General features: G+C 43.7%; 1 pseudogene; it reads right to left on the bottom strand.

Annotated features, from left to right (window-relative positions):
• Positions 1–219: 219 nt before the first annotated feature.
• Positions 220–19,909, bottom strand: part of LOC139582277 (methylmalonyl-CoA mutase, mitochondrial-like) — a 58,378-nt pseudogene continuing 38,688 nt past the window's right edge.

The following is a 19,909-nucleotide window of genomic DNA, read 5'->3' as shown; positions in this document are numbered from 1 at the left end:
ATGGAGTGGACCAGAAGGACTCACAGACACAGATGAATTACAGCTTTAATCATTTGAAAGGAGGCTTTACCGAGGTATGGCCCACATTTTTCCACGTACGAGTGTTATGTGGTATGTCTGCACATGTTAACATTGCTTTGTTAGAGGTCCATTGTTAGCACACTGAGTTCCATAGCGTGATCATTGTGTTATACCTGGCATACCTGATATATGACTGACTGCCGTAACCTGTAAGAATTAGTTAAGTTATGAATAAAACAACATTGAGGCCAGGATTCAATCCAAAGCAAATAAACAACCTATGCAAAGCAACAGATTTAAATATAAAGGCAACTTCCCAGACAATGGCAGAAATCACATTCGCTGTAAACGACTTAATCGCAGTAAACGACTTAATCGCAGTACACAGGTTGTTTATCTGCTTTTGTTTGAATCCCTGCCTCAGTTGATCTCCACACGCTGTCCTGGAGTTATCCTGTTCTTTGAAGACTTGAAGAAATTGAAAAAGTATTTATTTCCCAAGTCCAGTAGCTAGCTACTAAGTTCACCTGGAAAAACGGTCCGATGTCGAAGTCGAATCCCAGGTCGGCAAATCCCGTGGCGATGAACTGTCCTGGCCCATCTTGGCCACCAGCAGACGAGGGTTTCTGCCCTCGTGCTTCTTAAACTCCACCACCCTGGGAGAAGATTAATAAATCATATCAATAGTGAGACTCAGGAGGTTGACAACAGAGCAGAGGAGAAGACAATTTTAAGTATTATTCTCTTCTGCTTTTACCGGTTGTGTGCTGTAGAGATCTCCTCATGCTCTCCAAACTCGCTGCGATAGGCTCCACTCACCATTCTGGTGCTGGCTTTATGTTCCCCAAACACAGCCTTCATGGCATCCGTGATCTCCCCTACAGAACATCTGGGGAATACACAACAGCATGTCTTAACAAATCTTCTCTTTTAATCACATACAGTGGGGTCCGGAATTATTGGATCCCTTGAAAAAGATCAGCTAAAAAGACTGTATAAATAAATACTGAGCTATTTATTCTGGTCCTGGTGCCCTTGTTAAGGTCAACAACACTCTGTAGGAGTCCCAAACTTGGCCACAAGTGGATCTTCCAACAAGACAATAACCCCAAGCACAAATCAAATCCACAAAGAATGGTTAATTGACCACAAAAATCAACATTTTGCAATGGAAATCTCCGGACTTGAACCCCATTGAAAAGCTGTGGTTTGAATTGAAGAGGCTAGTCCATAAGCGCAGACAAATAATATCAAGGATCTGGAAAGATTCTTTATGGAGGAATGGTCTGATCCCTCCCAATGTGTTCTCCAACCTCATAAAACATTTTAGAAAAAGGCTCAGCGTCATTATCTTCGCAAAGGGAGGGTGCTAGAGTATTGAAAACAGGAGTGCCAATCATTTTGCCACCTATTTTATTTATTATTACTTGTTAAACTAAATATCTTTAGCTGAACAATTGTATTAGTGTAAAATATATATATTTTTTTAAATGTGAGCATACGATATAGCTCAGTATTTATATTATTTATTTTATACAGTCTTTTTTCTCATCTTAATCAAGGGATCCAATAATTCCGGACCCCACTATATATAAGCAGGGTTTTTTACAAGCTCTCCTTTCAATACTCCCTGCCATTTCAGCTTACTTTATTTATTTAACCAGGATAGTCCATTCAATAACAATTGCACTGCACTGATCGCAGGGGAGTCCTGGGTTCAAAGAAAAATGCTGTTATGTATTTCTTAGGTGATTGTATACGCAGTGCTGGGGAGTAGTGAACTACATGTAGTTCAACAAGTAATTTAACAACATTTTGCTGTAGCATGGTAGAAATCTTGGTAGTGTATTTAGTTGTTAATGACTTTTTTGCATTGTAGCGGTGTGGCTAATTACTGGATCTACACACGGCTTTTTTTGCAAAAAGAAAATATTGGTAATGGAGGCAATCATTTTCTTTCTTGTTCAGCATCAGATCTGCCTAATTCTCACTTACATTTTTGTGTGTGTGTTTAATAGGCTAAGTTACACATTATGTTAACATCTGACTCCAGAGAGATCTGTTGTTGCAATTTGTAGTCTATGACAATTCAAATTTAAGTATGATAATTTTTCACAAAGTAGTTTGCATGTAGTGAACTACTTTTTAAAAGTAACTTTAGTTAAGTAAAATACAGAAGGAATTCCATATTTTGTTATGTTACAGCCTTATCTTAAAATTGATAAAATAAAAAAATTGGCCTCAATCTACACACAATACCCCATAATGACAAAGTGAAAACAGGTTTTTAGAAATGTTTGCAAATTCATTACAAATAAAAAACAGAAATACGTTATTTACAAAATACCTTTTGCTATGAGAATCAAAATTGAGGTCAGGTGCATCCTGTTTCCATTGATCATCCTTGAGATGTTTCTACAACTCGATTGGAGTCCACCTGTGGTAAATTCAATTAATTGTACATGATTTGGAAATGCACACATCTGTCTATATAAGGTCCCACAGTTGACAGTGCATGTCAGAGCAAAAACCAAGCCATGAGGTCGAAAAAAAATAGTCCGTAGAGCGCCGAGACAGGATTGTGTCGAGGCACAATTTCCAGCATTGAAGTTCCCCAAGAACACAGTGGCCTCCATCATTCTTAAATGGAAGAAGTTTGGAACCACCAAGACTCTTCCTAGAGCTGACCGCCCGGCCAAACTGAGCAACCGGGGTAGAAGGGCCTTGGTCAGGGAGGTAACCAAGATTCCGATGGTTCTACAGTTCCTCTGTGGAAATGAGAGAACCTTCCAGAGGGACAACCATCTCTGCAGCACCACCAATCAGGCCTTCATGGTAGTGGCCAGATGGAAGCCACTCCTCAGTAAAAGGCATATGACAGCCCGCTTGGAGTTTGCCAAAAGGCACCTAAAGAATCTCAGACCATGAGAAACAAGATTCTCTGGTCTGATGAAACCAAGATTGAAATCTTTGGCCTGAATGCCAACCGTCACGTCTGGAGGAAACCTGGCACCATACCTATGGTGAAGCATGGTAGTGGCATCATCATGCTGTGGGGATGTTTTTCAGCGGCAGGGACTGGGAGACTAGTCAGGATCGAAGCAAAGATGAACGGAGAAAAGTAACAGAGAGATCCTTGATGAAAACCTGCTCCAGAGACTCAGACTGGGGCGAAGATTCACCTTCCAAGAGGACAACGGCCCTAAGCACATGACCCTTGAACCCGATCGAACATCTCTGGAGAGACCCAAAAATAGCTGGGCAGCCACGCTCCCCATCCAACCTGACAGAGCTTGAGAGGATCTGCAGAGAAGAATGGAAGAAACTGTCCAAATACAGGTGTGCCAAGCTTGTAGTGTCATACCCAAGAAGACTTGATGCTGTAATCGCTGCCAAAGGTGCTTCAACAAAGTACTGAGTAAAGGGTCTGAATACATATGTAAATGTGATATCAGGTTTTTTTTTGTAAACATTTGGGTACATTCATTCATTTCTGTCAATGCATGTATTACTTAATTAGTCATTTACCGTTCTCATTCTCGGACTGGAAACACTGTTTGCGGAGTTCACAACCAGCTACGCTTGTGAGAAACAAGTTTTGATTTATTTCATAACCATTACGAGTTTTGTAAATGTTTTCATTGTCTTTTGTTTGGAGCGCTCCATGTGAGCCATGAGCATGTCTGGTTTCTCTTTCCTGATAATGTTGAGGGAGCGCACGTGCCTGAGGACACACACAAGTAGGCTTACCTGGCCTGCTGGCCTGCTGTGTGCAAAAGGAGGAAAGTGCCCATTTGGCAATGTCTGATTTCTGATTGTCATAAATCACCACGTCCACCACCAAATAAGCTGAGCTTCTCAGTTATTTTTTTAACTTCCATTGCAAATGATAGTTCCTCAGTACTTGTAAAATCTTTCCAACACTCCTGGCCTCGATAATCACCAAGCCTCGGTGTGAAAGAGCAAAATATCATGATCTGATGATTCCATATATACAGTGGAAACGTCATACAAAAACAGCTGTCTATCAAGAGCTCACTGGAGCTGGAAACTCTGTGGGCTAGTTGATATAATGTTGCAAGTTAGCTAGCGACAGCTTTGGGGCGACCCAGTTGATGATTTGGTATAATGTTGCACTTCACTAGCAATAGCTCAATTCAAGACAGATAGAAAGGGAGGCAGACAAGCAGACTAGAGATGAATGAAATATTTCCTACTGTTTTAATTTTTCTACTTTACGTCTATGTATTTTACTTAGTTGACAATGAAGTTATAGGTTTACTGCTGCATTGGCCTATAGAATATATCTGAGTTCTACATTTACATTTTACATTTAAGTCATTTAGCAGACGCTCTTATCCAGAGCGACTATGCACTCATTTCTTTAGCCGCCAATAGATCAGTGCATCAATGTGTCCATATGGCAGAGGCTGGTGCTCTCACCTTAGTTGAATTTGAACTTTTTTGATTTTTATTGTTTGTCTTCAGATTTTTATGATGAACCACGTGACAATGATTTTGAGAAACAAAAACGTTATTATTGAAATTAAAGTTTCACAAAAATTAGCATATAAAAATGTGTAGAACTGGCACACAGATCGGTAGAAATGGTAGGATAAATTGTAAGCTTCCCCAAACTTGAAACTCCTGAGCTGCCTATGGTTTTTATTATAAACTGGCTGGTTTGAGCCCTGAATTCTGATTGGCTGAAAGCCATGGTATATCAGACCGTATACCATGGGTATGACAAGACGTTTAGTTTTACTGCTCTAATTACATTGGTAACCAGTTTATAATAGCAATAAGGCTCCTCGGGGGTTTGTGACATATGGCCAATATACCATAGCTAAGGGCTGTGTCCAGGCACTCCGCGTTGTGTCGTGAAAACGAACAGCCTTTAGCCGTGGTTTATTGGCCATATACCACAACACCTCCTCGGGCCTTATTGCTTAAGTATAACACTCATTTAAAAAAATGTGGAATGCGCAAGCACGTGCACACATAGGAGGTCCAGTGAAAAAACATGCTATGGAAACTATGGAAATCAAAGGCCAGTCCAACTGATTAGTTCTACCGCCTTTCCTGGGCGGAAATGATTATGCCATGGCGCAGCGTCACATATAAATGATTGCAGAGGAAACACTACCATCTCACATACTATATGGCTCTAGACAAAAGCAGTGCACTACATAGGGAATAATGGGCCATTTTTTACTTAGCCCATTTTCCATCAAATTTACCCATGTCTCCTTTGATTTCATATACAGTAATAAAATGTATATTAAATGTTATTTTTAATTGCATGTATAATCAAGTTAAAGTATGCAATTGCTGCTGAATTAAATGGTTTAAAAGTCCTATGAAGTGTAATACGAGACTAGCCACCATCCGCTACGATAAGAAAAGCGTCTTTACTTTTCCATCTGTTTTACAGCTTTATTTTATGGTGGCTAGCCTTGTGGGATTCCATACTTGTAGGGTGATCACTCGTCCTGGATTGTGCAGGACAGTCCCGCATTTTGGCCATTTTGGCCCGCAACCAAACAATCATGTCCCACTGTAACGAAAGTTGTCGGGAGAAGGAGAGGAGGACCAAAGTGCAGCGTGGACTGGGGACCCTTACAACGGACCCCGAATAGGAGGGAAACTCTGGCAGCGCCGGACAGGCGGGAGGCTCTGGCAGCGCCGGACAGGAGGGAGGCTCTGGCTGCTCCGGACAGGAGGGGGACTCTGGCTGCTCCGGACAGGAGGGAGACTCTGGCTGCTCCGGACAGGAGGGAGACTCTGGCTGCTCCGGAAAGGAGGGAGACTCTGGCTGCTCCGGGCAGGAGGGAGACTCTGGCTGCTCCGGGCAGGAGGGAGTCGCTGGAGGCTCTGGACTGGAGGGCGTCGCTGGAGGCTCCGGACTAGAGGGCGTCGCTGGAGGCTCCGGACTAGAGGGCGACGCTGGAGGCTCCGGACTAGAGGGCGACGCTGGAGGCTCCGGACTAGAGGGCGACGCTGGAGGCCTCGTGCCATAACTCCTCACTGGAGGCTTCGTGCCATGGATCTTCACTGGAGGCCTCGTGCCATAACTCCTCACTGGAGTCTTCATGCCATGGATCTTCACTGGAGGCTTTGTGCCATGGATCATTACTGGAGGCTTCGTGCCATGGATCATCACTGGAGGTTTCTTACCATGGATCATCACTGGAGGCTTCGTGCCATGGATCATCACTGGAGGCTTCGTGCCATGGCTCACCACTGGAGGCTTCGTGCCATGGATCATCACTGGAGGCTTCGTGCCATGGATCATCACTGGAGGCTTCGTGCCATGGATCATCACTGGAGGCTTCTTGCCATGGATCATCACTGGAGGCTTCGTGCCATGGATCATCACTGGAGGCTTCGTGCCATGAATCACCACTGGAGGCTTCGTGCCATGGATCATCACTGGAAGCTTCTTGCTATGGATCATCACTGGAGGCTTCTTGCCATGGATCATCACTGGAAGCTTCGTGCCATGGATCATCACTGAAGGCTTTGTGCCATGGATCATCACTGGAGGCTTCGTGCCATGGATCATCACTGGAGGTTTGGCTCTGGGAGAAGGCACATGACTCACCAGGCTGGGGAGACATGCAGGAGGATTAGGGCTTAGCACAGGCACAGGACTCACCAGGCTGGGGAGACATGCAGGAGGCCTCGTCCTTGGCCGAGGCACCGGATACACTGGGCCGTGGAGGCGCACTGGAGGTCTCGAGAAAAAAGCCTGCACAACCCGTCCTGGCTGTATGGTGACTTTGGCCCTGCACCTGCGGGGCGCAGGCACAGGACGCACTGGGCTGTGCAGACGCACTGGAGACACAGTGCGCAAAGCTGGCGAAGGATAACCCGGGCCGAGGAGACGCACTGGAGACCAGATGCGCTGAGCCGGCATCATCCCTCCTGGCTCTATGCCCACGCTAGCCCGGCAGATGCGAGGAGCTGCGATGTAGCGCATCAGGCTATGAACACGTACTGGAGACACCGTGCGCTCCACCGCATAGTATGGTGCCTGACCAGTACGACGCTCGCCACGGTAAGCACGGGGAGTTAGCTCAGGTCTCCTACCTGACTCCGCCAATCTCCCCGTGTGCCTCCCCCCCAAAAAAATTCTGGGGCTGCCTCTCGTGCACTTCTCCTCGAGCCAACTCCTCATAGCGTCGCCGCTCTGCTTTAGCTGCCTCCAGCTCCTTTTTCAGACGGCGATACTCTCCCGGCTGTGCCCATGGTCCTTTGCCGTCCAAAATTTCCTCCCATGTCCAGGAGTCCATGTTCCCACGCTGCTTGGTCCTTTGTTGGTGGGTGGTTCTGTAACGAAAGTCGTCGGGAGAAGGAGAGGAGGACCAAAGTGCAGCGTGGTACGTATCCATAATACTTTCAATCAAGATGAATACACGAAAAAAGAAGAAAAAAACGACCAACAAACAGTTCTGACAGGTGCAACAAACACTAACCAGAAAATAACCACCCACAAACAAAAATGGGAAAACAGGCTACCTAAGTATGGCTCTCAATCAGAGACAACGATAGACAGCTGCCTCTGATTGAGAACCATACCAGGCCAAACACATAGAAAACCTAGACCTACAACATAGAATACCCACCCACATCACACCCTGACCAAACTAAAAATAGAAACATACAAAGCAATCTACGGTCAGGGCGTGACACCCACATCACAACAAATTCAAACACCACCAATTTAGATTTTTTTGTTTGTCAGTCCGATATTCCAACCTCTCACGTAGCACTTATGAAAATATCTATATTATAACGATGTGGTAGCCTAAGCCTAATGGTAATTTTAAAAAAAATTCCAATCATTGTTGAGATCTGATATTCTGTGCAGTGCAAGACGAGTTGTAGTGTAGCCCAATGTCATAGGCCAGTGGTTCCCAAACTATGGGTCGCCTGAAATGAAAATGGGGTTGCGGGAGAAAATCCAGAATCCTGAGAATAAAATTATATATACAAACAATTATGTATATTATAATATCGACTTTGTATTTCAAAATCATTGTAATATGGTTAACCTTAATAATCAAAAATTCAACCAAAAAACGCACTTAACACTGTTAAACAAAGAATTTATGTTATTGCTAGCAATCAAGAGGAAACTGACTGAACGACTCAAACTCCCCAGCTTATGCTCCAAATGGACGTTAGCGGTGGCGGCCGAGATGCCCATGCATTGACTTTTGTTCACTATACATGTCGGGGGATGCTAATCACAAGGACATTATTCTGTCTCACGATTCCCGAGCATGAAACGGCATATGGGATGTTGACGAAAAACAGATTCCATATGGGATCGAATGGTGGGCTTTTGCACAGATGGAGCTCCATCTATCATGGGAGGGCGGGCAGGCCTCTGAACTCTGGTTATGAATGCGTCTCCCTCTGCTATATGGAGGCATTGTATGATACACTGAGAGCAACTGGCGGAAAAAGAGCTGAGCACAGAACTCGAGAAATACTGCAGCAGGTAACTTCGACTGTAAACTACATCAAACCACATCCACTGCGCTCACGCCTGTTCACAAAACAATGTGGAGATATGGGATCAGAGCATGACAATGTTCTATTTCACTCCGAGGCTTGGTGGTTATCGAGGGGGAGTGTTGGAAAGATTTTTCACATTGAGAGAGGAACTGTTGTCATTCACAATGGATGTAAAAACAACGGACTTGGTTGACTTTCTGTGTAATGAAAATAACAGAAAACAGCATCAGTAAGTGTTCCACATTAGTGATGACTGCTCATCTCCAACGCTTGGAAGGGCACTTTGGGAACAACTTCCCAATCCGTTGGACTGTTATCCTGGCTCAGTTGACATGCTGGTAAGTGAAATCGAAAAGCTGATCGAGCTCATGTGACCGAATGCTGCAGACAACGCATTCACTGTCACTACGGAGGAGTTTTGGTTCATGGCTCAAAGGGAATACCCTGCCGTCTTCCTCTGAGCATTAATTCCACATTCAAAACAACTGGGAACTTGGAAATCTCCGACTTCAGTGCATGCAAGACAACTGGGCATTCGGAAAGAAACAAGCTCCGAATGGGAAATCTTTTTCAACGGTCATCCAACTCAGAATTCCAACTCGGGAACTCAGGCCTCTTTCTAGAGCTCAGACTTTCCGACCTAAGATCACTGACATCAATATTTTACCTAGTATTTTTCTGAGTTCCCAGTTGTCTTGACAGCACCATAGATATAATCCTGACCACCCTGCCCTCTCAATACACCTCTGCTGTCTTCAACCAGGATCTCAGCGATCACTGCCTCATTGCCTGCATCCGTAATGGGTCTGCGGTCAAACAACCACCCCTCATCACTGTCAAACGCTCCCTAAAACACTTCAGCGAGCAGGCCTTTCTAATCGACTTGGCCCGGGTATCCTGGAAGGATATTGACCTCATCCCGTCAGTGGAGGATGCCTGGTTATTCTTTAAAAGTGCTTTCCTCACCATCTTAAATAAGCATGCCCCGTTCAAAAAATGTAGAACCAGGAACAGATATAGCACTTGGTTGACTCCAGACCGGACTGCCCTTGACCAGCACAAAACATCCTGTGGCGTACTGCATTAGCATCGAATAGCCCCCGCGATATGCAACTTTTCAGGGAAGTTAGGAACCAATATACACAGGCAGTTAAAAAAGCAAAGGAAAGCAAAGGCTAGCTTTTTCAAACAGAAATGTGCATCCTGTAGCACAAACTCTAAAAGGTTCTGGGACACTGTAAAGTCCATGGAGAATAAGAGCACCTCCTCCCAGCTGCCCACTGCACTGAGGCTAGGAAACACTGTCACCACCGATAAATCCACGATAATTGAGAATTTCAAGAAGCATTTTTTTTACGACTGGCCATGCTTTCCACCTGGCTACCCCTACCCCGGTCAACAGCCCTGCACCCCCCACAGCAACTTGCCCAAACCTCCCCCATTTCTGCTTCACCCAAATCCAGATAGCTGATGTTCTGAAAGAGCTGCAAAATCTGGACCCCTACAAATCAGCTGGGCTAGACAATCTGGACCCTCTCTTTCTAAAATTATCCGCCGAAATTGTTGCAACCCCTATACTAGCCTGTTCAACCTCTCGTATCGTCTGAGATCCCCAAAGACTGGAAAGCTGCTGTGGTCATCCCCCTCTTCAAAGAGGGAGACATTCTAGACCCAAACTGTTACAGACCTATATCTATCCTACCCTGCCTTTCTAAGGTCTTCGAAAGCCAAGTTAACAAACAGATCACAGACCATTTCGAATACCACCGTACCTTCTCCACTATGCAATCTGGTTTCAGAGCTGGTCATGGGTGCACCTCAGCCACGCTCAAGGTCCTAAACGATATCATAACCACCATCGATAAAAGACAATACTGTGCAGCCGTATTCATCAACCTGGCCAAGGCTTTCGACTCAATCACCACATTCTTATCGGCAGACTCAACCGCCTTGGTTTCTCAAATGACTGCCTCGCCTGGTTCACCAACTACTTCTCAGAGTTCAGTGTGTCAAATCGGAGGGCTTATTGTGCGGACCTCTGGCAGTCTCTATGGGGGGTGACACAGGGTTCAATTCTCGGGCCGACTCTTTTCTCTGTATACATTAATGATGTCGCTCTTGCTGCTGGTGAGTCTCTGATCCACCTCTACGCAGACGACACCATTCTGTATACTTCTGGCCCTTCTTTGGACACTGTGTTAACAACCCTCCAGACGAGCTTCAATGCCATACAACTCTCCTTCCGTGGCCTCCAACTGCACTTAAATGCAAGTTAAACTAAATGCATGCTCTTCAACCGATCGTTGCCCGCACCCGCCCGACCATCCAGCATCACTACTTTGGACGGTTCTGACTTAGAATATGTGGACAATTACAAATACCTAGGTGTCTGGTTAGACTGTAAACTCTCCTTCCAGACTCATATCAAACATCTCCAATCCAAAATGAAATCTAGAAATGGCTTCCTATTTCGCAACAAAGCATCCTTCACTCAAACATACCCTCGTAAAACGGACTATCCTACCGAGCCTCCAACACTCTACTCAGCAAATTAGATGCAGTCTATCACAGTGCAATCCGTTTTGTCACCAAAGCCCCATATACCACACACCTACCTGTATGCTCTTGTTGGCTGGCCCTCACTTCATATTCGTCGCCAAACCCACTGGCTCCAGGTCATTTAGAAGTCTTTGCTAGGTAAAAACCCACCTTATCTCAGCTCACTGGTCACCATAGCAGCACCCACCCGTAACACGCACTCCAGCAGGTATATTTCACTGGTCACCACCAAAGCCAATTCCTCGTTTGGCCGCCTTTCCTTCCAGTTCTCTGCTGCCAATAACTGGAACGCATTGCAAAAATCACTGACGCTGGAGACTCATATCTCCCTCACTAACTTTAAGCAACAGCTGTCAGAGCAGCTCACAGATCATTTCACCTGTACATAGCCCATTTGTAAATAGCCCATCCAACGACCTCATCCCCATAACGTTTTTTTTTTTTTTTTCCTTTGCACCCGAGTATCTCTACTTGCCCATTCATCTTCTGCACATCTATCACTCCAGTGTTTAATTGCTATATTGTAATTACTTCGCCACTACGGCCTATTTATTACATTACCTCCCTAATCTTACCTCATTTGCACACACTGTATATTAACAAGAAATGTGTGGAGTGGTTGAAAAACTAATTTTAATTACTGAAACATAAGTGTATGTAAACTTCCGACTTCAACTGTACCTGTTCCTGTTCTAACCTATTGCTTTATATAGCCACATAAATAACTTTCAAACCAGCTGTTCTTTATGATGCTTCGCAACAGAGGAAGGGATATGTGGTCATTCACAAGACCAGTGTTACTTGTGTAGATGCATTTACATTTTACTCAGCTAAAGTTGGATGAATTGCTTGTATTATTGTTGGGCATATCATGTTCCCACTTTGGGTATAATGAATAGTCAATCTTATCACGTGTGCTCCCTCTCCGGCCTCTAGGTCACTAGGCTGCTCGTTATGGTGCACACCTGTCACCATCGGTACGCACATCAGCGCATAATGACACTCACCTGGACTCCATCACTTCCTTGATTACCTGCGCTATATATGTCACTCCCTTTGGTTCCTTCCCCAGGTGTCATTGTTTCTGTTTCTTGTTTGTGTTACTTGTTTTGTTCATTTGTTTATTAAATGATGCACTCCCTGAACTTGCTTTCCGACTGCCAGCGCACGTTACAGGTCTTTTATGCATGTGCAAAACAAATTTCCTTCAAGAGCAATTCATTTAGACATATTTATGTTTTAGTCAATTTATCAGATGCTCTAATCCAGAGTGATTTACAGTCTGTACATTCATCTTTAGTAGGAAAAACATCCACATATCTGTCATGGTAGCGCTTTATATTACAGTGCTCTTTACACCGATACTTACCTGGTATTCTATTATATTGTTTGCTTACTTATTCAAATCATACTGCCAAAGTTTCCTTTAAAGTGACAATGGGCACAGGGTTGCTGACTACGGGACTAGCGAAGTATACTAGTTCCTCACCTGGCTCTGGCAGCCTCCACAGCCAGCTCCAGCAGGTTCCCCTCCCTGGTACGAGCACACTCCTCTATGGTCGCCAAACACCTCTTCGCAGCCTCAGCATTACTACTCGCCCTCACCTGCAGGAGAGAGACATAGACTTGATATACATATAGAAATAGATCTTAACTTACTTATTCCTTTAGCTCCTAGTGAAGCAAATGGCCTCAACAGTGCATCTCCAGCGAACCCTATATACAGTTTCTGCCAAATACAATAAATAAATGAAGCATTCAAAGAAAAGAACACCCTGCCCACAATCAAACATGGGAAATGTTAGATAACGCTGTGGGGTTGCTTTGCTGCCTCTGGTACTGGGGATTTTGAATGTGTGCAAGACATCATGGAATCAGCCGATTATCAAGGTGTTTTAGAGTGCAATGTGTCCAAAATCTGTCTCTCTGTTAAAGGTTGTGGGCCTTCCAGCAGGACAACAACCCTAAACAAACATCAAAAGCACCCTGGAATGTTTCAAGAAGGAACATTGGACTGTTCTGGAGTGGTCAGAGAAGAGTCCAGATCTGAATCACATCCATAACCTATAGTGAGAGCTAAAAACAGCAGTTGGTAGAGGGCACCCATCAAACATTGAAGAATGAGAGCAGTTTGCTGCTGAAAAGCGGCCAAATTGCCAGTAGGTAGAGCAAGCTCAGCAAGGGCGGCATGTGGCCTAGTGGTTAAGAGTGTTGGGCTAGTAACCGAAAGGTTGCTGTTTCGAATCCCAGAGCCGGCAACGTGGAAAAATCTGTTGTTCTGCCCTTGAGCAAGGCAGTTAACCCCCAACAACTAACCCCTGGGTGCCGATGAAGTAGATGTCCATTAAGGCAGCCCCCCCACACCTCACTGATTCAAAGGGGTTGGGTTAAATGCAGAAGACACATTTCGGTTGAATGCAATCAGTTGTGCATCTGACTAGGTATCCTCTTTCCCCTTGTGGCTACAGTTATCCTGGCCAAAGGCTGTGCTTCAAAGTACTAGCTCCGGGGTGCCAATAATTTTGTTCATGCCATTTGTCTTTATTTTATAAATTAAAATAGTAAACTTAAGTTACTAAAAATACATTTGGTTCTGCAATGTTGAAAATCCAATAACGCGTGGAGACAAAGTGTTGTTAAATGTCTTAGTAGAAAATATAGAATTATTTAATTATAGAATTATTTATTTAAGAAAAGGTCAAGGGTGCCAATATATTTGGCCGCAACGGTATACAGTGCCGTCAAGTATTCATACCCCTTGACTTAATCCACATTTTGATGTGTTACAGCCAGCAGCATACCACCCTGCATCCCACTGCTGGCTTGCTTCTGAAGCTAAGCAGGGTTGGTCCTGGTAGGTACCTGGATGGGAGACCAGATGCTGCTGGAACTGGTTACCAATGTAATTAGAGCAGAAAAAAAAAAAAATAATGGTCATACCTGTAGTGTATGGTCTGATATACCACGGCTGTCAGCCAATCAGCATTCAGGGCTCGAACCCCTGTTTATAATTACATTTAGACACAGTGCCATCACGCTCCAGTTTTTTCACATTTGTAATCCCAGTTGTTAACATGTGTTTCTGTCCTAATCAACCCTGTTAGAAACCCAGCACATTAATAGTGAAAACACAATACCAGATATTGGCAGCTTATCACTTGATAATGAGATTGTCTTAATTGACCTGTCCTGACTGGCCGAGGAGTCTTTTCCAGTAGCAGTGATTGTGAGTGTGATTGGGACAACAATATAGAGAATCAGGGAAAAAAAGAGGATGATGTCAGAAAGGCAGGAATTACGGATTAATAAAACGATGTCAGAAAGGCAGGAATTACGGATTAATAAGGGAAAATCACTATGGTAACTCAACCTTGAGTACCGGTAGTGAGCCCGTGATGGGTTTTTCCATTACAAGATTGAAGCTGCCAAGCTAATGACCTTGTTAGAAATTAATTGGCTACTAAACCCAGTCAGACAAAGGAATCACTAAATACTAAGCCTCGAGGACACAGTAGCACACACACCAATCAAGACGTGATCACACAGGAAACTGCAAGCTAGCAAAGGACGGAGAGGGGAGTGACACAGTATAGGCAGGTCGGCCACCAGGCAGACAGTCAGAACCGGGCACTAGGCCCATTTATCGGCAATCAAAAGCTGTCTTTAGCAATGGAATGGTGTATCCCGCAATTTCTTGCCCTGAAATTTTTCGCAACTTCCGTAAAGCAGGGCATATCATCAATGAATAGGCTACGATATTGAGATGAGCGAGATGCAACACTTCGCTCTCACACAGTCACACACAATACCTGTACGCCACACTGTTCAAAGAGTGGTAGCCAGCGCACCAAAACAGGGGAGAAGTTGAGCCTCGTGTCTCAACACTCTTAGTTGTTGCTGAAATTGACCCAATATGCGGTTTACTTTTTGGTTAGGGATTTTTCTTAACGTTAAGGATCACAATTTCACACCCCTACTGTGTAGAGTGTATTTTCAACCAGCAACTATCAGGAAATAACACTGATAAAACATAAACACTTTACAGTGTTCGTTTGATCAGTTATTGTACAATAAGATACAACACACAGATATTTTTTAAATACTTCATACTCAACACACCAGTGTTTCCTTCAGGTGTTTATTCAACAGCGGTGGCAGAGGTAGAACTGGGGGGTGTAAGATGGGTGGGGTCTTCCTAGAGAAACATTTTTACGATTATAATTAGGTTTCCATACAAACCTTTTATGCGAGTGGGATCTTTTTGTGATGGTAATATGTATTATGCAAGAAATGGCGCAAATATTGATATAATAACCATCATATCAAAGTAAACTTGGAGTCACGCAATGATATGTTGCATGGTCCTCCCACTACGACTCAGGAAAGCATGCAGTTTTAGGCTACAGATTAAATACATTTTGAACTTCACAGGTTGGTGAAAGTGCAAGGTGATGAGTTTGATGCCCCTTTCCAACAAATATCAAGGGTCTTATTCTGGTGACATGATGATCGATGCTTGGCTGCCATTTGACAAATAAAAATAATATTACTCTTTTATCCATAATCATCTCATCATGTAGGCTATACCCAAACTGTATTTGCGAGCTGTACGCTAGACCAGAGTGGGCACATTTGCTTTATAATGCTACATTTTTAATGACAACCATCAGTAGAGTTGAAAATGCGATGAAAACCCATTTAACTTATTCGGTACATGGGAATGTATTTTTATGTGCACTACGTCATCACACCGAGCCTTTCCCGCAACAAGTCAATTTGATGGAAACACATCTCTGGTGGGAAAATGCACAAATAGTTTTTAGGCAGATTTATTTTATATTCGCATAAAAATCTGTCACCAATTGGATGGAAATCTAAAGGACAATTACTCAAATGCATGAACATTTGAATATTCTCTCTTCCTTTGAAAGTTATCGGAAAATCGAGGACAGTTTAATTTGATCTCTTGATCTTAATGACATCGCCAACCAATTCTATTCGGTGAGCTGCTGCTAAATGAATATAGGGGAAACACTGCACACAGAGAACATAGTCAAGATAATCTCCTTTCCTCTTTTCTCCCTTTTGCTCTCCTCTCATCTCCCTCCCACTATCCTCTTCACATCCTCTCCTTTCCCACCTCATTGTCCTAAACCCAGTCTGACAAAGGATTCACTTATACTGTCTCGAGGATGCAGTAGCACACATACACACCAATCAAGACATGATCACGCAGGAAACATCTAACAATGCTTCATACTCAACATCTGAGATGTACCTCAGTAGAGATGCCTTAATAAGGAAGCACTGGTACAAACTCCTCTTCTCTGAAGATGCTTTAGGTAAGACATCTCATGACGTCAGATGACAACCAGCAATACTTCATAGTTAAGAGAATGTCAACTCTTGATGATGTCAACTCTTCAACTCTTGATGATCGGCTATGAAAAGCCAACTGAAAATTATTCATGATTATTATTTGACCATGCTTGTCACTTATGAACATTTTGAACATCTTGGCATAGTTCTGTTATAATCTCCACCCAGCACAGCCAGAAGAGGACTGGCCACCCCTCATAGCCTGGTTCCTCTCTAGGTTTCTTCCTAGGTTTTGGCCTTTCTAGGGAGTTTTTCCTAGCCACCGTGCTTCTACACCTGCATTGCTTGCTGTTTGGGGTTTTAGGCTGGGTGTCTGTACAGCACTTCGAGATATTAGCTGATGTACGAAGGGCTATATAAAATAAACTTGATTTGATTTGAATGTAAGTAAGTAAAGTAGCCTTGGCTCATAGCAGCAGGAGCCTATCTCCGTTTTCTATAGCATGAGGCAGCTTGATGTACAAGTACACCCCCTGAACAGTACACTAGTCTATCGCAGGGCATTACCCCCTATCTATCTCCTTTATGCTGAGTGACAAGCAGGCCACTGACACCAACCACAAGGCTACTGAGTTGGTCCAAGAACACAGACGAGCCCTTAAGAGAATCTCCTTTCTTAATTTCTCCCTTTCGCTCTCCTCTCTTCTCCCTCGTACTCTCATCTTCATATCCTCTAATTTCCCTCCTTCATTCCCCCTCTAACCCCCCCCACACGTCGCCTCTCTTGTCTCCTGCTCCTCAGTCCCCCTCCCTTCTCCCTTGCCCACCTTTCTATGAATAGGTCCTAAACCTGTCGTCTCCATTTGCCTCAGGTCAAAGTATATGATTGGTTCCATGGCCTGTCTAAAACCTGAAGGGATAACTCACCATAGACAAAACATTTTGAAAATAATGATTTAAAAAACTGTTGAACATTTGAACATAAAATTCAACTGAAATCTGTCTAAATGATGAGCTTTCTAAACTGAAACTAACAGAAAGAGGGAGAGAGGTGAACATATCTTATCTTCCTTTAAAAAGGTCCAATGCAGCTGTTAATAAAAATACACAGTACCAGTCATAAGTTGACACACCTACTCATTCAAGGGTTTATCTTTATTTTTACTATTTTCTACATTGTAGAAAAATAGTGAAGACAACAAAAACATTAAATAACACATATGGAATCATGTAGTAACCAAAAAAAAGTGTTAAAGCAAAATATATTTTAGATTCTTCAAAGTAGCCACCCTTTGCCTTGAGAGTCTTGGCATTCTCTCAACCAGCTTCACCTGGAATGCTTTTCCAACAGTCTTGAAGGAGTTCCCACAAATGCTGAGCACTTGTTAGCTGCTTTTCTTTCACTCTGCGGTTCGACTCATCTCAAACCATCTCATTTGTTGAATAACAAATGATGGTCCCACTAAGCGCAAACCAGATGGGATGGAGTACCGCTGCAGAATGCTGTGGTAGCCATGCTGGTTAAGTGTGCCTTGAATTCTAAATAAATAACTGACAGTGTCACCAGCAAAGCACCCCCACACCTCCATGCTTAACAGTGGGAACCACACATGCGGAGATCATCCGTTCACCTATTCTGCGTCTCACAAAGACACGGCGGTTGGAACCAAAAATCTAAATTTTGGACGTATCAGACCAAAGGACAGATTTCCACCGGTCTAATGTCCATTGCTCGTGTTTCTTGGCCCAAGCAAGTCTCTTATTCTTATTGGTGTTCTTTAGTAGTTGTTTATTTGACCATAAAGGCCTGAATCACACAGTCTTCTCTGAACAGTTGATGTTGAGATGTGTCTGTTACTTGAACTCTGTGAAGCATTTATTTGGGCTGCAATCGGAGGTGCAGCTAACTAATGAACTTATCCTCTGCAGCAGAGGTAACTCTGGGTCTTCCGTTCCTGCGGTGGTCCTCATGAGAGCCAGTTTCATCATAGCGCTTGATGGTTTTTGCGACTGCACTTGAAGAAATGTTCAAAGTTCATGACATTTTCCGAATTGACTGACCTTAATTTCTTAAAGTATTGATGGACTGTCGTTTCTCTTTGCTTATTTGAGTTGTTCTTGCCATAATATGGACTTGGTCCTTTACCAAATAAGGCTATCTTCTGTATACCAACCCTACCTTGTCACAACATAACTAATTGGCTCAAACGCATTAAGGAAAGAAATTCCACAAATTAACTTTAAATAAGGCACACCTGTTAATTGAAATGCATTCCAGGTGACAGCCTCATGAAGCTGGTTGAGAGAATGCCAAGAGTGTGCAAAGCTGTCATCAAGGCAAAGGGTGGCTACTTTGAAGAATCTCAAATCTAAAATATATTTTGAATTGTTTAACACCTTTTTGGTTACTACATGTGTTATTTCATAGTTTTGATGTCTTCATTATTATTCTACAACGTAAATAATAGTCAACTGCATTGTTGGTTAGGGCTTGTAAGCAAGCATTTCACTGTAAGGTCTACACCTGTGGTATTGGGCGCAAGTGACATACGATTAGATTTTTAAGTACCTACTTTACTTTATTGAATGATCGCTCATCATGAGCGGCACCGTTAGTGGGTTTATGTTTTCACATTATCCCAAAACAGTATATAGCCTATGTTTATTTATCACAATGTTTTTGGGATGTTCTGTTTTGCAATGTAAGGTTACACAATGTCTATTGTCTCTCAACCCCCCTGACATAAATAAACTCAGCAAAAAAAGAAACATCCTCTCACTGTCAACTGCATTGATTTTCAGCAAACTTAACACATGTAAATATTTGTATGAACATAACAAGATTCAACAACTGAGACATAAACTGAACAAGTTCCACAGACTTGTGACTAACAGAAATTGAATAATGTGTCGCTGAACAAAGGGGGGGTCAAAATCAAAATTAACAGTCAGTATCTGGTGTGGCCACCAGCTGCATTAAGTACTGCAGTGCATCTCCTCCTCATGGACTGCACCATATTTGCCAGTTCTTGCTGTGAGATGTTACCCCACTCTTCCACCGAGGCACCTGCAAGTTCCTGGACATTTCTGGGGGGAATGGCCCTAGCCCTCTGATCCAACAGGTCCCAGACGTGCTCAATGGGATTGAGATCTGGGCTCTTCGCTGGCCATGGCAGAACACTGACATTCCTGTCTTGCAGGAAATCACGCACAGAACGAGCAGTATGGCTGGCGGCATTGTCATGCTGGAGGGTCATGTCAGGTTGAGCCTGCAGGAATGACCTGCCTTGCAACATCCCTACAAGCCCTCAGTCCAGCCTCTCTCAGCCTGTTGCGGACATTCTGAGCACTGATGGAGGGATTGTGCGTTCCTGGTGTAACTCAGGCAGTTGTTGTTGCCATCCTGTACCTGTCCTGCAGGTGTGATGTTCGGATGTACCGATCCTGTGCGGGTGTTGTTACACATGGTCTGCCACTGCGAGGA

This window comes from Salvelinus alpinus, chromosome 8, assembly GCF_045679555.1.
Source record: "Salvelinus alpinus chromosome 8, SLU_Salpinus.1, whole genome shotgun sequence".
Classification (NCBI taxonomy): Eukaryota; Metazoa; Chordata; class Actinopteri; order Salmoniformes; family Salmonidae; genus Salvelinus; species Salvelinus alpinus.
Note: the sequence above shows the minus strand (reverse complement) of the source record. Positions and strands in the feature narration are given on the sequence as shown.